The 19671-nt window shown below is 31.9% G+C and overlaps 1 pseudogene; it reads right to left on the reverse strand.

Moving 5' to 3' along the window:
- Nucleotides 1–3036: 3036 nt before the first annotated feature.
- Nucleotides 3037–9874, reverse strand: LOC114292466 (alkane hydroxylase MAH1-like; annotated as a pseudogene).
- Between the last annotated feature and the right edge of the window lie 9797 nt (nt 9875–19671).

The following is a 19671-nucleotide window of genomic DNA, read 5'->3' on the forward strand; positions in this document are numbered from 1 at the left end:
AGATTTTTATATAATCATATGATTGGCAAGGTTTTAGAATAGAAAGACAAAAACAAATTGGAGATAAAGATTCCAGAAGTAAAAACATGTGATCTTCTTCAAAACAACTACCTTCGCCAACAATTTCAAATTTCCCATAGGCCTCACAAGTTTATTGATTCAAATTTTTTGGATTCTCTAAATTTCCCAAGGAAGAGCTATTGATATTCTCATAATGGCAGGGAAAGATGCACTCTAAGGTTGAGTAAAGTTACTTGGGCCGAAAAAATAACAGATGAAAATTTTAGTTACAAGGTGATCATGAAGATCTTATCCAACAGGCTAAGTTGACTTCTTGCTGCAAAATAAATTCAGGTTCATGAATTATGATATTGGTTATAAAACTGATGGTATAGAGTCCTCACAAGAATATTAGAATTTGATTTTTATCCTCTAGAGTATGAGAAACATACAAAACATTAATGGAAGATATCTCGACTTCTGGAAGCAACAAAACGCATAGAAAAACAAGACACTATCCCTATAATTAAAGGAAAAAGGTATATCTTCAAAAAGAAAATGAAACAAATAAGGCTATGCATACCCAAGAAACCATCTTAAACTGGAGTATCCGTTTAAGTGGATCCAAGGAATAACTAAAAATTTAATTACAACTAGTTCCAGAAACTAAATGGAACTTCATAGGCACTTTTCAAAACATATATCCACTGAGCTGTACTATTGTTCTAGGTCCATTCAAAACCCAACTATGACCATCATAAATACAAAATATACACTGAGATGTTCTGTGCCGAACCCCTTCAAAACCGCAATTATTGACCACAACATACATACAAATTGACTACACTAACAAAAGCCTACATAACTTGGTAACATTGCCTACTTTAGAACAAGTTCAGTACAACATGTATAGTAGTGCCCACTCCTTGAAGAAGTACCAGCTTGGTTAGAAGAACGAAATTGTATACAACATTGTATCCATGGTGGATTCCTTGGAGAATTATCATTGTTTTTAGGCAAACCAAGTACTTTATTCATCTTGGCAGAATATTCAAAAGAGAAGTCGTCGAGTAAGCAATGAAACACAACATCCAATTCAAGACAGGGATCAAGTGAATATTAACTAGTTTTCCTCCCAAACAGATTGCAATGGTAAAATCATAAATAATCTAAAGAACTAGAACAGTAAGATCATCACAAATTATATAAACTAGTTTTTTTTTTTTTTTTAGAATGGAAAAATTACAAAGTTAATCAACAGATTTAACAATGAGAAAGTAGACAATAAAAAATGTACTTGAGATAAGAGCAAGAGAGATCGATTTGGTTCAAGAATGATATAAATTTTGGATCTGCGATTTGATGAAGAACAGATCGAGTATGAGTTCAAGTTCGATGAAGAACAGCTAGAGCAAAGCCCTCGAGCGACAGAGATCGATAAAGAACAGATAGAGAGTTTGATTGCGAGCAACAGAGATCGATGAAGCGCAAACCATGGTGTGTGAGAATGAGATAACAGAGATCAAATGCAAAATCTGCAGTTAAGTGAGTGAGTTTGTTTGAGAATGAGAGTGAAAGTGACAGTGAGAGCTTCAAATCAAGGGTTTTGGAAGAGAGGGAGACTGAGTTGTGAAAGAGACTGAGAAAGAGAGAGACTGGGTTAAAATAGACAGAGGTTTGGACGGTCAATAACTTGGCCTAATACGACGCCGTTTAACTGATATCAGAGACAACGAGTGTGTTTGGTTTGGTGTTTGGAGATAAATTTTCAAAAAAGATTTTGGGAAGAGACTTTAGAAATGTTTTTGGTTTGTTTGATTGTATATTTTAGAAATTATTTTGGAGTATAGGAGTTTGGGATGATTTGATATTTTATTGTAATTGAGTAGATGTGTATGAGAGAAAAAGTGATTGAGAAGGAGAGATGAGAGAAAAAAAAGTGATTGATTGATGTGTAAGAGAAAGAAAGTAATTTTAGAAATTTTTTTCCAAAATCACTAAACCAAACAAAATTTTGAAATTTTTTTTCCAAAATTTGTTTCTCAAAAGAAAACCAAACAAGGCCAACACTTTCAAAACGTTGTGTTTCATTAATTTATAATGGCGTTTTCATAAACGCTATAAAAGAACAGTTGCAATAGCCCCTTTTTCTTGTAGTGAAAGATGGGTGTATTAATAAATCTTCTCAAATTTTTGATGAATCAAAAAGTCATATTTACTTTTAATTGTTACCAAAAATTCTATTTTTTTTAAAATTATTTTAGTAGCATTTTTATAAAAAAAAAATGTTACTAATGGTTAGTTTTTAGCGTCAGTTGAAAAAATGTTATAGAGAAATGTCACTAACACTTGTGGGACTTCTGATCTATACAAACACTTGTGAGAGTTAGGGATTGTTTGGGAAGTGCTAGAATAGTATACTTTTTAACTTTTTATAAAAAAGAAAAAATAATGTAAAATGTGAGTTGAGATTGAAATAATGTGATAAAGAGATGATTTGACTCAAATAAGATAGCGTACTGAAATAGCATATGCTATTTTAGCACATGCCAAACAAACACTTAATGGTGCACAGGTCCTTATAACAAGACCCATGGATAATTAACCCAAATAATAATAATAATAATAATAATAATAATAATAATAATAATAATAATAATAATATGCATAAGATCAAGAGAGAAACAATCTTCCCCCATTAAAATGGAAATCTTCATTCCATTGCATAAACTCAACACCATTCTTCCTCATTATTTATTTATTTATTTTTATTTTTATTTTTTTTAACACAAACAAACATTAAGCTAGATTAAAGGGGAAAGTTTACTGGTGAATAGACCAACATAAATTATGGCTATTCTTTGGTAATGACTTTACTATGTGATTTTGGTTAATATTTTATACTGTATCTTGTTGGGTCTGAGAGGCATGCTTCCAACATCGGAGTTCTTCAATGCTTGCTTGTTCACATTTTCCTCCAACATAAGAAGCTAAAGTTCCTACAATTTAAGTAATGTGACATTTTATGATTAGTTAAGAGGCTAATATGTATTTGGAATCTCAATTATTTTAAGCGATTTGTGTATTTGTTTGTTTGTTTTTTTTTATGTTAAATTTTTATTTAAGGGTATGGATTAATTCTCTCAATTTGGTCATCTTAATTTGAGAGAGTGTTTGGGCTAGGTATACTTATTTTGGAGCCGACCTTGGGGATCTGATTCTGAACCATTCACTTTTTAAATTCGTTGAGTAGAGTATTAAAAAAAAAAAAAAAAGATGATCCAATATCGATAGCTATATGTTTGAATCACAGTTATATTATAAAAAATAGATAGTTATTCAAAAAATTATATTTATCTCCTTTTTTTTTAAACAAATGTAATTAAATTATATAGCTATGAATGTCTATTCAACATAAGTTTTTATATGAATATTCTACCCAACAAGTCCTAAAAAATAAATGGTTCAGATTATCGAGGCCGGTCCCAAAATGGAGCCACCAAGCTCAAACGTTTATTAGAAGTTGGATGGCCAATTTGAGAGAATTCAAACCCTTATTTAAAAATATAAAAATTTAATTTGATAATTTTTAAATGACCAATTACTTGGATATTTTCTTTCTTCATTTTTTGCACTATCAAATTGTTCCACAACTATATTGCATACCAGTTAAAAATCTACATATATTAGGTAACATTGTGTATCATAGAAATATAGAAAAATTTTATTAGGTAGCGTTTGATTAACTGAAATGAAGTAGAATGAAATGATCATAATAAAAATATATTCACTCTTATTAGATTTAAAAAAAAAAATCAAATTAAAGGAATCATCTTTCATCATTAAATAATCATCTTTCACCATTTTGACCATAGTAAGGCTTAAGAAATCACATTTCTATTCCATTCCATCTTATTTCGATGAACCAAACAGAGCACAAGGAAATGGTAACATTTAACAAAATTTTCACCCTCAAGCCATGCTTCATATAAGAGAGATGCTAATAGCTCCCATTTTTTTATCTTAGGTTTTCACTTTCTCTATTTATTTTTTTATTGCAAAATTACTCTAATATGAAATACTAACCTTATCCTCTTCCCTAATCGACAAAATTCTAACCTTAACCCTATCCCACCAACCCATCACTACTTGCGGCTACCTCCTCTCTCTTCTAACTCCATCAACAAGCCTAGCCTCTCTCTTACCGATGACTCCCTTTTCCAGACCCTCTCTTCCTCGAAAATTAATTGCCATATAGAACATGAAAAAGATAATAACAAACAAAAATAAAAAATAAATATCATAGTTCAGAAGTATATATGATTATTGTATATAAAGAAATAAGATTTTGGTGTTTAACAAATGTTTGAGTGTAGTTGGTTATCATTTTGATGAATTTTATATGATTTTGACAAAAATTGAGTTGTTCGGTTCTGATTTGCTGAACAAATTAATATTCTTCGGTCTTTTCTTGTTGAACATTTTAAGGATGTTCAGACTGTTAGGATCAAGGCATACTCATAAATCAATCACACACACAGAAAAAGGAGACACAAGAGATTTACGTGGTTCGGGAATTGCCTACGTCCATAGAGAAAGATATCCACTATAGAATTATCCTGAAGGGAGATTACAGATTTCACACCTCACAACTCTCTATAGATCTCTCTTACTCACATATTATACTCTCTGTTCTGTATGTGTTATCTCAGCCCTTCCTCCTCACCTCAATTTATACACAAAAGAGAGGGAAAACCAAGTCAAGAGAGAAGAGTTATTGGGTTGGCTGCCACCTGCCATCTTCCCACTTACTTCTTGACTTGGAAAGCCACCCTTTAATGACTCCTCCATGTGGGCTGGAGCTAACATAGACTACTAAAGTCAAACTTGATCAATTTTGTAGTGTTTGATTGGTTAGAACAAAACAAATTTGATTTGTTCAATCATTTCTAGTCAAACAATTTCAATGGAACACGACAAGACAAATCAAGTTCCTTTGGTCCTGTTTATTCCAAAAAAATTCAAATACAAAATAGAAAAATGGTTGAGGAAAAGCTGGGGTGAGGAAGGGCTACTACTAGGCAACGATTGAGGTGCGAAAGGGTGTTAGGGGATAGGGCGAGGATTGCGGAGGGTCGCTAGAGGCAATGCTAAAAGTGGCTGGAGTTAGGGGTGGTAGAAGAGGAGGTTTGTTAAAGGAAAAGTTGTGGTAAAGACAAGGTTCAAACAAAGGAGTATTTTAAATATTATGTTTGGGTCCAAAGAAAAGAGGGAGGAAAATAATTTATTTAGTGGAGGTCTTAAGAAAATAGGTATAGTACCCCTCTACATACAAAGAAATCAAAATATAAGCACGTAAGTAAAACACAACCACATATAATCACCGTTCTCACTTTTTTTTTTTCCCACATACACAAGAATAAACCCAAATGTCATCTTTTATTGAACAAGATATTATAACTTTAAACAATTAAGCAAGATGCTAAAAGAGAGCAACAATCAACATTTATTTTGAAGCATTCTTTTTACTTGTTCAAATTCTAATCATTGCATGCTTACTATACTTTTTAAATACCCCAAACTACTACTAAAATTAATTTCTAGGCCATCTTTTGGTAACTTTAACCTTCAAGCCATGTTTCATATAGAGAATGATAGAAGCATTGGGAACCACAGGGTATCCTTCAACAACTCTAATGTTATAGTTATGGATTATTGCAGCCAAAACCGCCTTCATTTGAGTGAACGCAACTTCTTTCCCTAAACAAGTCCTCGGTCCTGCATTGAACACCAAGAACTTGTAAGATGGCTCGTGTTTGATCATTCCACGCTTAGATAACCATCTCTCCGGCTTAAACTCCACGCAATCCTCTCCCCATATGAATTTCATCCTCCCCATTGCATATAGTGAGAATAATATTTTCATTTTTGGATCAACACAATGCCCACTTGGAAGTGTGTATGGTTTTAAAGGCTTTTTGTGTTGAAATGGAACTGGTGGATATAGCCTTAATGCTTTACATAGTGCACTGTGCAGATAAACAAGTTTGCCTACCTCTTCTATTCTGAATAATCTCCATTTGTTAGCTTCTTTTGCTGGTATATTCGATTTGAGTTCTTCTCTGATCTTTTCTTCTATGTCCGAGTGAGTTGAAACGAGCCAAAGAAACCACGTAAGAGCTGAGCTACTCGTGTCTCTCCCCGCAATCATGAAATTTAAAACGGTGTCTCTCAAGAACTTATAGTCATTTTTTATCTCTTCTTCATTTAAATACAATGTTAACAGATCATTACCTTCTTCTTCTTCGTCATTCGACTTGACTACTCTGCTAAGTTCATCTCTCTTCATGGAAATATATTTCTCTATGATATGATCTAGGGTTTTGCGAGCGTTTCTCAATTTCTTCTCGTGTCCAATACTTACCCACCTCTGGAACTTCCAAACGCTCTCAGGGACTACGTGGCGAATAAAAATAGCTTCTGTGACATCATCCATGGCTTTGGTGAAGGGAACATGAGGGAGGTCGATGGAGAGGCAACCGGGGTCATAGCCAGTGACAAGTATGCAAGTGGTGTCAAATGTTAGCCTTTGGAACAAGTCTTGCAAGTCCACCACTAGGCCTTGTTTGGAGACATGTTCAAGAACTTTGATGAGTCCTTTCTCCACCTTATCTTGGGTGGTCTTGACAAAAAGCCGGTGGAACCGGGGGTGACTGAGTTGTAATTAAGCAAGTTTTCTTTGGTTTCTCCACATATTTGAATCAAAATTGATAAACGTGTTTCCAAAAACGTCGAAAATCTTGAGAACTGAGGACCTTTTGGGAAATTCAAGAAGTTGGAATTCATTATGTAGTGCACGTTGGATGGATCAACAGTTACCAACATGTTCATGTGTAACAACCCCGACCCATGATTAGCGCTAATTCATGTTTAAGTAAGCCAATTAAGTAATTAAGAAGAAATCCTGAGTTAATTATATGTGCATATCATCTTTTTTTGTTTATATCTATTTGACGTGGAAAGATCTGTTCATCTTTTGGTTTCGATTTGCGAATTGAAGGCCTTATCGGCGTCCGATTCAGAAATTGACTTGATTTATATGTTAATTAGGATTTATAGGATTTTATGGTAAGTTTAATTAAAATTTGATTTGGAACAATTAAATTAGAATAATCAATACTACTTAGCTTGGCTTAAACCAAAACTAATTAAATCAATTCCATGAAGCCTACCTAAGGCCCACTTGACTTCACTAGTTTATTTGTTTACTCTCATTACCTCAAATTGATGCCCAAAAATGTGAGGGAGAGAGAGAGAGGGAAGGAAATTAAGCTCAAACATAGGATTTGCTAGGAATATTGTGAGATTGAAAGGAATTTGGGAGTTTCAACTTCAACCTTTGTGAATCCAAGTCTCTAGGTAAGGAATCAAACTCTTAATTGTGTAATTGAAGTAGACTTTACAAGACTTCAAGTGAATTAGATGAATTCATGTAGGAATTGCACTAGAATGGAGTAGAATTGAGTCATACCATGCATGCATGTTCTTTTCTTCACAAATTGGGCATGATTTCAAAGAATTCTTTCATGCATGTGTTCATCTCACCTATGTTTTGAGAATTCATCATGTTTTACATCCTCTCATGCCATTTGATAATGATTTGGAGACTTGAAACTCAAATCATTTCATGCATGTCATGTTTTTGGAACATCCATAAAGTTTAAGTTGAAATTGTGAACAATTGGCATGCTTTTGGGCCTTGATTTCATGAAATAATCTTTAAATCATGATGTTTTGTGAGTTTCTAAATGTTTTCTAGAATTTTGGCCCAAGAGGATGAGTTTTGGAGTGTTGAATTCATGTTTTGAACCTTGGGAGCAAATCTGGAAAACTCAGAATTTTGCTTCCACGCTCGAGCGACCATCTTTATTTTTACACTTCCGCTCGAGCGACAAAAGTTTGGCTCGAGCGTAAATTGCATGCTCTCAGAAATTTGCGTGTTTGGAAGCACGCTCGAGCGACAAAACTTGCACTCGAGCGAGGACTTGTGTCTCACGCTCGAGCGAGCGTGGAATTGTGTCTCACGCTCGAGCGAGCGTCGAGTGACTGTCGAACGGAAATTGCATGCAACCAGAACTTTTGCACATTTTGCAGACCGCTCGAGCGAAGAAGTGTGCGCCCAAGCAATCACTCACATTTGGTATGTTCACTCGAGAGAAGAAAGCTACGCTCGAGCGAGACCCCTGTTTTCAACAAGTTTTGAAAAACATTTTCAAGTGCAATTTTGCAACCTTATTTTATCCTAGGCATTCTTAGGCAATGATTAAGACGCCATAATGGGGTTAAAGGCTAGAAACACTCTAAGAACAAATAGAATAAGCTATGTTCAATCCGAGCGTGTGTACTCAACGTATGTATCTATCATGTTATGTAGGTCACGTGCCTCAAGATAAGTGATTTACCTACACCGCTCGTCTATTTGGAGTTGCCGGTTATCTGTGAGTAATAACTCTGTAAAGTTATGTTTAACTTTAATTATTTTATGATGATATGAAATAATCAGTTTTCTGAAATGCTATATTTTGTATGAATGAATGATTGTCCAATTTTCTTTGAAACGTAATTGTGGTATTCTTAGCAGAGGCCCTCGCCCAGGGGACATAATACTGTGGCTTATGGTCATGAGGCCCTAGCCCGGGGGATAATACCGTGGCCCAGGCCCTCGCCCAGGGGAAACAATACCATGGCATAGGCCCTCGCCCGGGGGAAACAATACCGTGGTCGATGTATGAGATATGTTACCTGGTACCGGAGGTTCCTTTATGGAACTTGATATGCTTGACTAAAGAGACAGGTTTATGCTAATGGATGTGTCACACATGATTTGAATATGGATAAGATTATGATTCTGTTTTCACTATCTAAATATGACTCTAATTTGCTATGAGATTTGAAATCTATTCTGGATATCATTCATTAAAATCTTTACTCTGTTATTATTCACTGGGTTTCAGCTCATTATATTATTTATGTATGTAGGTGAACAAACACGTGACCAGGCCCAAAGTTGACGGCCTATGTTTCAGTTTTTGTCAACCAACCTTTGTGCCTCCCGAGGAGGTTCCGAATGAAGTCAAGTTTGTGGCTGTTTTTGTAATCATATCAGACTTTCTTTGTTTTGTTGAATTTTGGACAAGATGCCTTATATTACACTTCTAGGAGTGATATGTAAATGTTATATCTTTTGACATCACTTGTAAGTTTATAAGAGTTTTAAATTATGTCTCTCATGTATGTCTTCACCACTAAATGGACTATGTATATTTTGTATATTTGCTTTCGCAGCCCCTAATTATGTGTTAAACTGTTAAGAGGCCTTTGGTAATCCAAGGATTACTGGCCGGTTACGATACTAAACCCATAGGGACGGGTTTGGGTCGTGACATCATGTTAGCAAAAAATGGGCTTTCGAATAGAAAAGTACCTCCGGCTTGGCATAGAACTCTGGTGGCCCAGTCGTGGATCTGGTGCACATGGCAGAGAAGAGTCGGTAGCATCCCAAAAAGAGGCCAGTTCCATGGGAGCACATCATCAACAGTGATGGATAGGAAGAAAAGGAAGAGAAAGCATATAAGTGCTGATAGGACTTCATAGTAGACTAGTGAGGCCATTTGGGTTTTTGTTCTAGGTCTTCGTAGAACAATGCAAGTAATATGTATATGGATGGAGATTTATATAACGATTTTATTCAACTTTAGATTGTCTGGTCAAGAATCCATCAACTACCAAGACAGCTTTTAAAGCATAGCAATACTCAAAAAGCATTAAAAGTTCATCAGTTCATGTATCAACACCCAAAGTGCATACACAAAAGGGGAATTGTCATGGGAATTCAGCTTCACTAACGTTAGATTTTAAAAAGACAGAACTTTTTTTTTTGGGTGAATAAAAATGATAGAACTCAAAAGACTCGTAAAGCTCAACATGGATCCCGTTTTGATAATTCAAACTGTTTATTTTGTAAGATGCACACTATATATTATCCATGAAAAAAATGTAGAGCAATCCGATAATTGTTACTTTTTTATTTTATCACATTAGTCTAGAAAAAAATAAACAACAAATACATATTTGAAATAGACCGTTCGTTTTTTTAGAGACAAATGTGATAAAATGAAAATGTTACGATTATCGGATCACTCTAAATTTTTTATGGACATTATACATTGCATCGAAATGAGACTCCTGTCGGACCCTACGGACCTCTCAAGTTTTATTATGTTGAGATCTTAACATGAGTGTATACCATATGCACGTTTATTATGTTTTTTTTTTTTTGATATTTATTATGTATTTTTGTGATAAATATTATATATTTTTTGTATTAAAAATGAAATTATGCATTTTGTGGTAATATAAAAATACGTAACATTGCTATCAAAATATGTAATATTACCACAAAAAATAAGTAATTTTATTTTTAAATTATAAATTATCGTAACTCTATCAAAAAAATTATGTAATATTTATCATAAAATACATATTATATACTGTAAAAATATGTAACATAATGCATATGATATAGAATTTAAGTGAAGAAATTTCTTTAATGATTGCGCCATCGTCTGACTTGTAAAATTCAAATTATATATATTTGAAAGGTAAGCACACTCGTATGTGTATTATATATACTTTATAATTACAGAAGAAAATAATATAATTCTATAATTTTTGAGTCATAACTTAAAAAAAAAAAAGTCATAACCAAATACAAAAAAGTCATAATCAAATATCTTAAAATAATATTATAATTAAAGAAAAAAATGGCATAATTAAAGATACATATAATATGAGAGTTTATGTAAATGGATATTATTATTTTATTTTTAAATTTTTTTCTTACAATCTGTATTTTTCTTATTTCTTTCTTTTTGTTAATAATGTATCATTTAATTGAGATTTTTTTTAATATATTTATAAAAGAGCTACTGCTATCAATTTGTAACTCTCTTACTTATTGATTATTTGTGTTTAATTTTTTTTGGTGCAGATGTTAGACTGAAAATGAAGAACACATCAAAATTTATTGGATATGGGTTTATACTTTAAATGTATTCATCAGTTGATTTTTTATTATTAATTATCCTGTTAAAATAACTTATGATTAAATTTATTTTTAAGAACTCATTTCCTTTGAGAATTAAACCACAAATTTTTTCTTTTTTTATTTTATTTTATTTTTATTTTTATTTAGAATCAGAGTTTGAGCAAATGGAAAATATCTCATATTTAAAATGTTAATTTTTTTTGAATAATTTAAATATTTATATTCTTTATGTTTGTCAATTCAAGTTTAACGTATTTCCAAATCTGTTTTTTTTTTTTAATCATTCCAAACCATTTGTGTTTAATGAATCAATATAACCTAAAAAACAAATATCATGCAAAAAAAATTTAACCACTAACTGAATATAATGAGAATTAAAATTAATTTTATTTTAATTTATTATATTATATCTACTATTGATTAAACAAAATTAGTGTTACTTTTATTTAATATATTAATTATTGTGATTAATTATAATATGCTTTTGTTACTCTATTTTTGATTGTCTGAAATAATTCTTAGATAAATTAGTTATTATATATGTTATGATTTACTTAATGGATGACAGTTTTTTAAAATTTGTAATAATGTGAAATATTTAATATTTTTAATGATGTGATATAAGATTTATATACACAAACTAAATAAAAATATTAAGAAATACAATCAAATAACAAATTTTTTTTAGTGATTATTGACTTTCTAAAATCTCGTGCATCGCACGGGTGACCACTAGTATAATATGAGGGTTTGTATAATAAAATTTTTCGTAATGGAATGATCTTGACCGGTAGTTGCGGTTTTTTTTTTTTTAATTTTTTTTCAATTAATAAAAAATTGAAATCTAGAACATTACTAGCCGTTCTTGTATGTAACTATTCTTTCTTATGGGCATTTTTAGAAATTTAAAAAAAAGAAAAAAAAAAAAGGAAAAAAAAGAAGAAGCGTGGCTACACTGAGTGAAATGTAAACTTTATATAATAACACAAATCAGCTTGTTTGATTCTAGTTTTCAAAAAATAGTTTTCAGAAAATTTTACTTTTTTATTTTTTGTATTTTAATATTTTTAATGAATTTTTTTAATATTTTAAGAAAATTTTAAAAAAAATTTTAGACACACCTAATATGAATACACTTAAAAATATAATATTTGTAAAAAAATCTTAAAAAATTCACTAAATATCAAAAAATACGAAAATTAGTTACATTTTTCGTATTTTTGTGTATTTATTAATTTTTTAGAATATTTTTTCACAAATATTTTATTATTTAGATACATCTAAATAAGGTCATCTATAAAAGTAAAAAAATTGCTTAAAATTAAAAAAATATTCACTATAAATAAAAAAAATACGAAAACGAAATACAAAATTTTTAGAAAATTGAATTTAGAAAACTGAAATCAAATACGTTGAATATTTTTGGAAAAATTTCGTTCCAGTGAGGTATACAAAATTATTTTTAAATTAAAGATAAACTTTATATATATTAAAAAGTAAATTCATATACTTCTCCATAACTGTGTAATTAATTTTTGAAACATTCTTTGTACAGTAATTTCCCCTATATTTTTACAGATAAATAGGGGTGTAATTTTGGCCTGGCCTAGCCCATGTCGGGCCTTGTGGACTTCCACCAAAAATCGCATCGGGCCGAGCACGGGCCAGAAAACTAGGCTCAGGCCCAAGCCCAGGGGTATTGCGGGTTTTGGACGGGCCAGTAGGTCGAGCCTCGGGCGGAGCCACTGGGCTTGGGCATGGGGCGGGCCTAAATAATTTTTTTTACCAAAATTTTATTATTTTTCATTAAAAATAACACTGGGTCTCAGGCGGGCCAAGCCTCGGGCCGGGCTTTTGGAAGGGCCTTGAACGGGTCAATGGGCCGAGCCAAGCGGGCTCGGCCGGGCTTCAAAACGATGGCTCAGGCCCACGCCTAAGGCCTCGGGCTGAGCTTAGGCCCGAGCCTTAACAGGCTGAGTCCACCCCTGACTGCGAGTGGGCTTTGGGCCGCCCACGAGCCACGAGCTATTTTTACACTCCTACAAATAAAGTACATTATAAGCCCATGTCCTTTCCATTTTAAATTTTGAGGGATAATTGAAAAAAAAAAATCAAAAATAGAAGATTAGATCCAAAACACTTGACTTTTAATTTCATATTTTTCGCAAATGCTGGACTTGCTTCCAGTCCCCCATCTGGACTGGAGGGTCCAGTCCAACTCATTGGGCCCACTTTTGGGCTTATTTTTGATAATTTGAATCGTTAATATTTTAAGATTTGTTGAGTAAATTATTCCTGTAAAAAATTACTTTGATCGGATAACGGATACTATGTTTTCGGATTATTTTTTTTTATAAACCGTTAATTTTCTAACCATCTATTTTTTTTACGACAAAAGTGATCCGAATACATAGTATCCGTTATCCGATCGACTTAAATTTTTACAAGAATAATATACTTAACAAATCCTAAAATATGAACGGTTCGGATTATCGAAAAATGATTCAAAAGTGGGCCTAATAGACCGAACTAGATTAGACTAAACCAGATCTGGACTAGAGACAGTCTGGCCCTTTGGCAAAATAGTAACCATCGGAAATTTTATACATAGTTTGTTTAAATGATGTAATAATGTTATACTTGTATGTTATAATTAAAATGACGGCTGTTATGTATTTAAATGAAAAAAAGGTTACAAATCCAGTCACATAATTTTATATAAAATTCTATCAATAAGAAATCTATTCCGAATTAAATATGAAGAAGAATCATTCAGAGAGTGGTTTCACAAATTAAATCTATACATTTGATGTGAAATTGTAACTTTCTGATTTTTTTTCTTCTGAATATAGATAGACTTTTTGTAATTTTATATAAGTTTTTTGTGAATTGATATACAACATAAAATTTGTTATAAACTTTTAGATGGTGGCAACTTTTTTCTAGCTAGTTGTAAATTTAGAAGCCATTTCAGAAATGATTTTTTAATTTGTTACGAAAAAGGTTAAAAAATTTAAAATTTAATTATAATAACACATGATTATATCGTACCTATTAATTAATTTTTTTTATAATTATTAATTAAACTAAAAAATATATTTTTAAAAAATTAAAAATGATCAATTTATTTTTTACTACCACATAGAAAAACCAAACGAGTCATTAATATATCTGACATGTATAGAAAAACCAAACGAAACATTAATACATTGTCACATGCATAATCTAAAGGGGATAGTGAGTGGTGTATGACTTTGTCGGGGGCCGACTCCATTAAGACCATTAAGAGGGTGATGGGGGGTGGCATCTACCCTTCGCCTTATAAAAAATTCTAGATTTTTTATTTTTATTTTTTTTTTATTTTTTTTAAGTAAATTATAAGTGTATCTTTAAAATTTGAGAGAGTTGTCGATAAATCTTATATGTTAAAATTATATTTTAATTAGTTTTATAATTTTTTTTGATCTATTTAATTTTTTTTTTTATGTGTAATGACTTATTTGTCAATATAATCTTCTTAATTATTGTTATTTGTTGGAGTGTTACGCTTGAGAAAAATACATTAAAATTTTTTTTAGTGTGTTATATTGAATTGTTACGTTTGAAATGTTATGTTTAAGAAAAATACACTAAGAAATTTTTTGTGTGCTACATTGGAGTATTATGTTAGAGTGTTACGTTTGGGTGACGAAAATGTGATCCAAAAATTGGATCGAACTTTCCTATGATGGCGTCCTCTAATGAGGAAGGGTAGAACCGTTTGTCAAATCATACCAAAATTTAAAATAGAATTTCATGGTAAGGTTGCCAAAATAAATAAGACCTATCATGGGAGTGATTGGAGTAACTAAATTTCTAATAATTTTCTCTTAAAAGTTGTAAAGTGTGAATAGCTCCATGTAACTTTAGAAATTAGATCCCACCCCTTGAAATTTCTAATTTTATAACAAATTATCTTTATTATTAATAAATTATCATATCAATTAATAGTTTTTAATGATATCAGAATTTATTTCAATTATTAATTCAAGTAACTTTATTATTGTATTAAGAGAATAGTTAAAATTTTTATATTTTCGATTAATTCTGTTAAATAAAAAATACTGATAATAGGATATTTGTAATTTTTCAAAATATAAGAAGTAATTCATATTTTGAGTAAATATCAGGTACCCTTTTTACTTTAATTATGGTACAAAAATTATTTAATAACTAATTGATCCCATTAAAAAAAATATATGAGACCTCATCCATTAGAAATCAAAACTCATTAGGAACTTAATTCTTCTTTATTATCTTCTTTTTCTCAAGACTTAAACCAAATGAGATATCAATAGTTGAATGGTTACTTGATCATATATATATATATATATATAAATATAAAGATGTGTTGGACATTATTGACAATGAGGTTATTATAATAATTCAAAAAAAATGACATATCATCAAATACAATTGTAAAAATTTATGTATTTTTTATTTATTTTTTTATTTTGTTAAGATGATAGTATTTTATTAAAACTTTATTATTTGAAGGTAGAGAAGTTCAAATAAGTTCAAATGTTAATTAACTTGACTTGTTTTTTTAATAAAACTTGGAAAACTTGGGTTCCGTTTGATTTAGTTTTTGAAAAGAGTTTTAAAAATTGAAAATTTATTTGATTATAAGTTTTAAAATAATTTAGGAAGGATTTATAGTTTTTATTTTTATTTTTTTGAAGTTAAATATATGGGTGTGATAGAAAATTTGATTGATTGATGTGTAGAATGTGAGAAAATGAGAGAGGACAAAGAAAAATTGATCGTTTGATTTATGAATAAATAATAAAAAAGAGGAGAGAGGAGAAAGAAAAAATAATGTTGAAAAGGGTTTTAAAATTTTAATTTGAAAATTAAACCAAATGTATCCTTAAATTTTTTAACCGACCTCATGAATAAAATTTTTTGGGGTGGCCACTAGTATGATGATTCACATATATTAAGACACTGGGGTGTTTTGGAAAAGATGGTAAAAAGCTAGTTTTTGACTTTTTACCAAGTGTTTAAGCTTTTTTTGGAAAATGATTTAGGAAGTTGGTAAAAAGCTACTTTTGACTTTTTTTGTTAATATTTATTTATGATGTCACATCACAATAGAAGACCAAATTACCCCTACCCAATTTAGTAAATTTACATTTTTACCTATGTATAACCCTAAATAACATAAAGGGTATAATTGTAATTTCATAAATAGCTTTTTTGAACTTCCCAAATCAATTCATGCTAAAAAAAAGCCAATTTAGCTTTTTACCCCAAGCTGCAAAAACGTAGCGTTCTGCTGGTGTTCCCAAAAGGCCACACTATTGGTTCGTCCTAACAAAAAAGGACTGAGAAAGAAAATGACATTTGTTGCCTTATGGAATGAATTTCACACCTGAAAATTTTAAATAATTTCTAAAATATTGATTTGTGATTATATTTCAATTTTAAATAGTGAATATCAATCTCAATCAAACAATCAAAAACAAAACGACCAATGATTTAACGTGAAAAAATCTCAATTGGAGCGCCTTCAATTGTGATAAAAATCACCGGCCAAAACTACAAAATAATCCACTAAGAGGATAAAAAGAAATTACACATACATACCCTTAATTACCTAGCAAATCCACGCTCGAATTGAATGGACCCCGATGTGCCTCTTCTACCACATTCTTCTCCTCGGAATTGTCTTGCCCAACGTTGAATTCACAATGCTAATGTTGATTACACGATGATGAGCCACTTCAAAATCCATCAAAATTTTAGGCCCAAATTCCTCGGAATCCACCGAATAACGCCTCTCTCTCTTTTGTGGATAAAAGAATAAACACGAACCTCTTGATGATACAATATGAAACTCGTAGATCCACCAATCACTTTCAAATCATGAAGGAAACACTTATAAATTTTCCCTCAAACATATAAAACCTTAGTAGCTTTGTTCTCCCAGAATTTGGACGGCTTAAACCCTAAAACAGCAAACGACACACTTTATAATAAATAGGATCACGAAGACCGCTTGAACGCACACTTCACCGCTTGAGCGGTGTGAGTAAAGGCGATGCAAAACATATAAGCCGATCGTTCTAGTGCACATCTCACAGTTCCTGCGGTGAAACATCTTTCCCAGATCACAAACTATAGATCGCATCTTTCTCAGATCACAAACTCCTTTCCCCGTATATAGTCAAGTGGCAAATATGAAAGGCTCAAAATCACAAACTCATATGCATAGCCAAAATTCAGGTTGGATTCACATCTCAACACTCACATCCTCATTGAAACAAAAGAGCGAATAAAATTACAACTGAAAAGAGTTTTGTCAAATGGGATTGCTAATTACAAAAACTTAACAATCTCTCCCTTTGGTAATTCCGAGACAAAGCACACCTAACAAAGAAAATCCTAAACACCGCAACTCATTCCAACCAACCAAGATAGCTTTCTCAAGGTTAAGATCTGCAAAACAGCTATTAATGCAATGATCTGCAAAATAGTTATTAGTAACACAAGAGTATATGAAAGCAAACAAGATTATCTTGAAGCATGAATAGATGGAAATTTTTGTCAAGAACATGCAGCATGAATAGGTGAAAATTTTAAACATGCAGCCACACTAAAAAATTATCAACAAATTCCCCTTTAAAATTCTCTTCCTTTTTGTCATGAATTGTCAAAGGAAGCTTAGTCAAGTAAAGTAAGAGCATAAACCACACAAGTAAGGACATGATGATATAATAATCAATAGCATGCAAGCAATAAGCAATAAATAAGCAGTACATAGCAACATGCAAACCAATTTATACCAATCTCCCTTACAAAACCAATCAATGTAAATTCATGCTAAATAAACTCCCCTGCAATGATTAACCTCTAGAAGATTTCTCATGAAAAAATGTGATACAACTTGTGAAAATCATAAATCCCATGATAAAAGTGTGCGTGTGGCTCTTAGAGTTCGACAAACACTAGATTCAAATTTTAGTAGTGATCTGATGGCTAGATCTTTAACAAGAGAATATGGCAATGCCTGAGAAAAGTCAAACCTCTAGTGATCAAAGGGTATTTGTTGAATAAATGCAAATGCTTCCCCTACCATCTATTTGCATTTCCACTGCTTATCCCTTTATATTCGTCTCTTGACATGAGAAAAATGTTACCTCAGAGTCACTAACCAAGCTTCGCTGTTAATTACAAAAACCTAACAGCAATTTTTTCACCTGTTAAATTTGTAATATTGTCTAAATTTAAATATAAAAATTTGAATATAATGTCATGTGATTGCTACAAGATGTAAAAGATGATGCTGTGAAATTAGTACATTAGTGACGTATTATATGATAAAATAAAATTTTTATAATACACATCTTATTTTAGGGTGTGTATTATATGCCTTAGTTATTGTAGGTGTTGATTTTTGACCACACAACCAAACAAGAAACTTAGTTGGAGAGTATCGGCAGAATAGATTGAGTCAATCACCTGCCAACAAGAAAATGAGAATACTGTCGTGGTTCGTCCACTTACGGGTACTATGACGATCAAGTTAGTCAACTTATCTCTCAAAGATATTAAACAAGTACATAATTCATAATCAAAAGCATCCCAAATAAAAGCATACCTTAGACCCACAGAGGTGCCTCACTTTTATAATGGTCAGTGTCCAACTTTCTCTAGAAGTCTTAATTCATGGGACTCTATCCTTTACAAAGATAACATCTATCACAACTCACACTATACAGATTAGATGAACTTCCTCGAGAGTCTCATCTCTATCCAAATAGGTAGCTTCATGTCATCTAGGACTCTTGTCCTCTATCTGAATATCTCGGATTCAGATATGATCACATCATATCTCGGCGACTTGGTCCATCTACGTGGCACCTCGGCTAATAACCTCAGTCATCTGGACAAACCAAAAAATATGTCCCCATAACTGCCCCCTAGGTTCTATTACATTGGCAACCTGAGGTCCAAGAACCTATGTCGTTTCATCTTTCAACTTGCCGTCTAAACAACATGCTAGAGATACTCTTCCGACCAAAATCATGACTCGCCGGCGTAAAGAAAGAAGGACTTAAATGTCCACTTCAAAAATCAAGAATCAAGAATCAACCAAGAACCAAGAACCAAGAACCATCATGTTCTAGCTCATCCAAGTCTAATATCTTGACAGAGATCGCACTACTAGTAGAGATCATGACTTGCTAGTTCAAGAACATCAAGATCCTAGTATCAACTCATCAGGAACCAAGAACAAACAAGTTTTGTCCCATCCAAATTCAACATCTCACCAAGATCAACATCTCAACTGAAATCATCATCTCAACCAAGATCAACATCTCAACCGAGATCATTATGTCAACCAAGATCAATGATCTCAATCGAGATAATCATCTCAACTGAGATAGCCATCTCAACCGAGATTGTCATCTCAACATGGATCATCATCTCTACCGATATCAACATCTCAACCAACATTGCATTTTTCAATCGAGATCACACTTTTCAACTGAGATCATCATCTCAACAGAGATCGCATT

This window comes from Camellia sinensis, chromosome 1, assembly GCF_055761805.1.
Source record: "Camellia sinensis isolate YWXY chromosome 1, ASM5576180v1, whole genome shotgun sequence".
Lineage (NCBI taxonomy): Eukaryota > Viridiplantae > Streptophyta > Magnoliopsida > Ericales > Theaceae > Camellia > Camellia sinensis.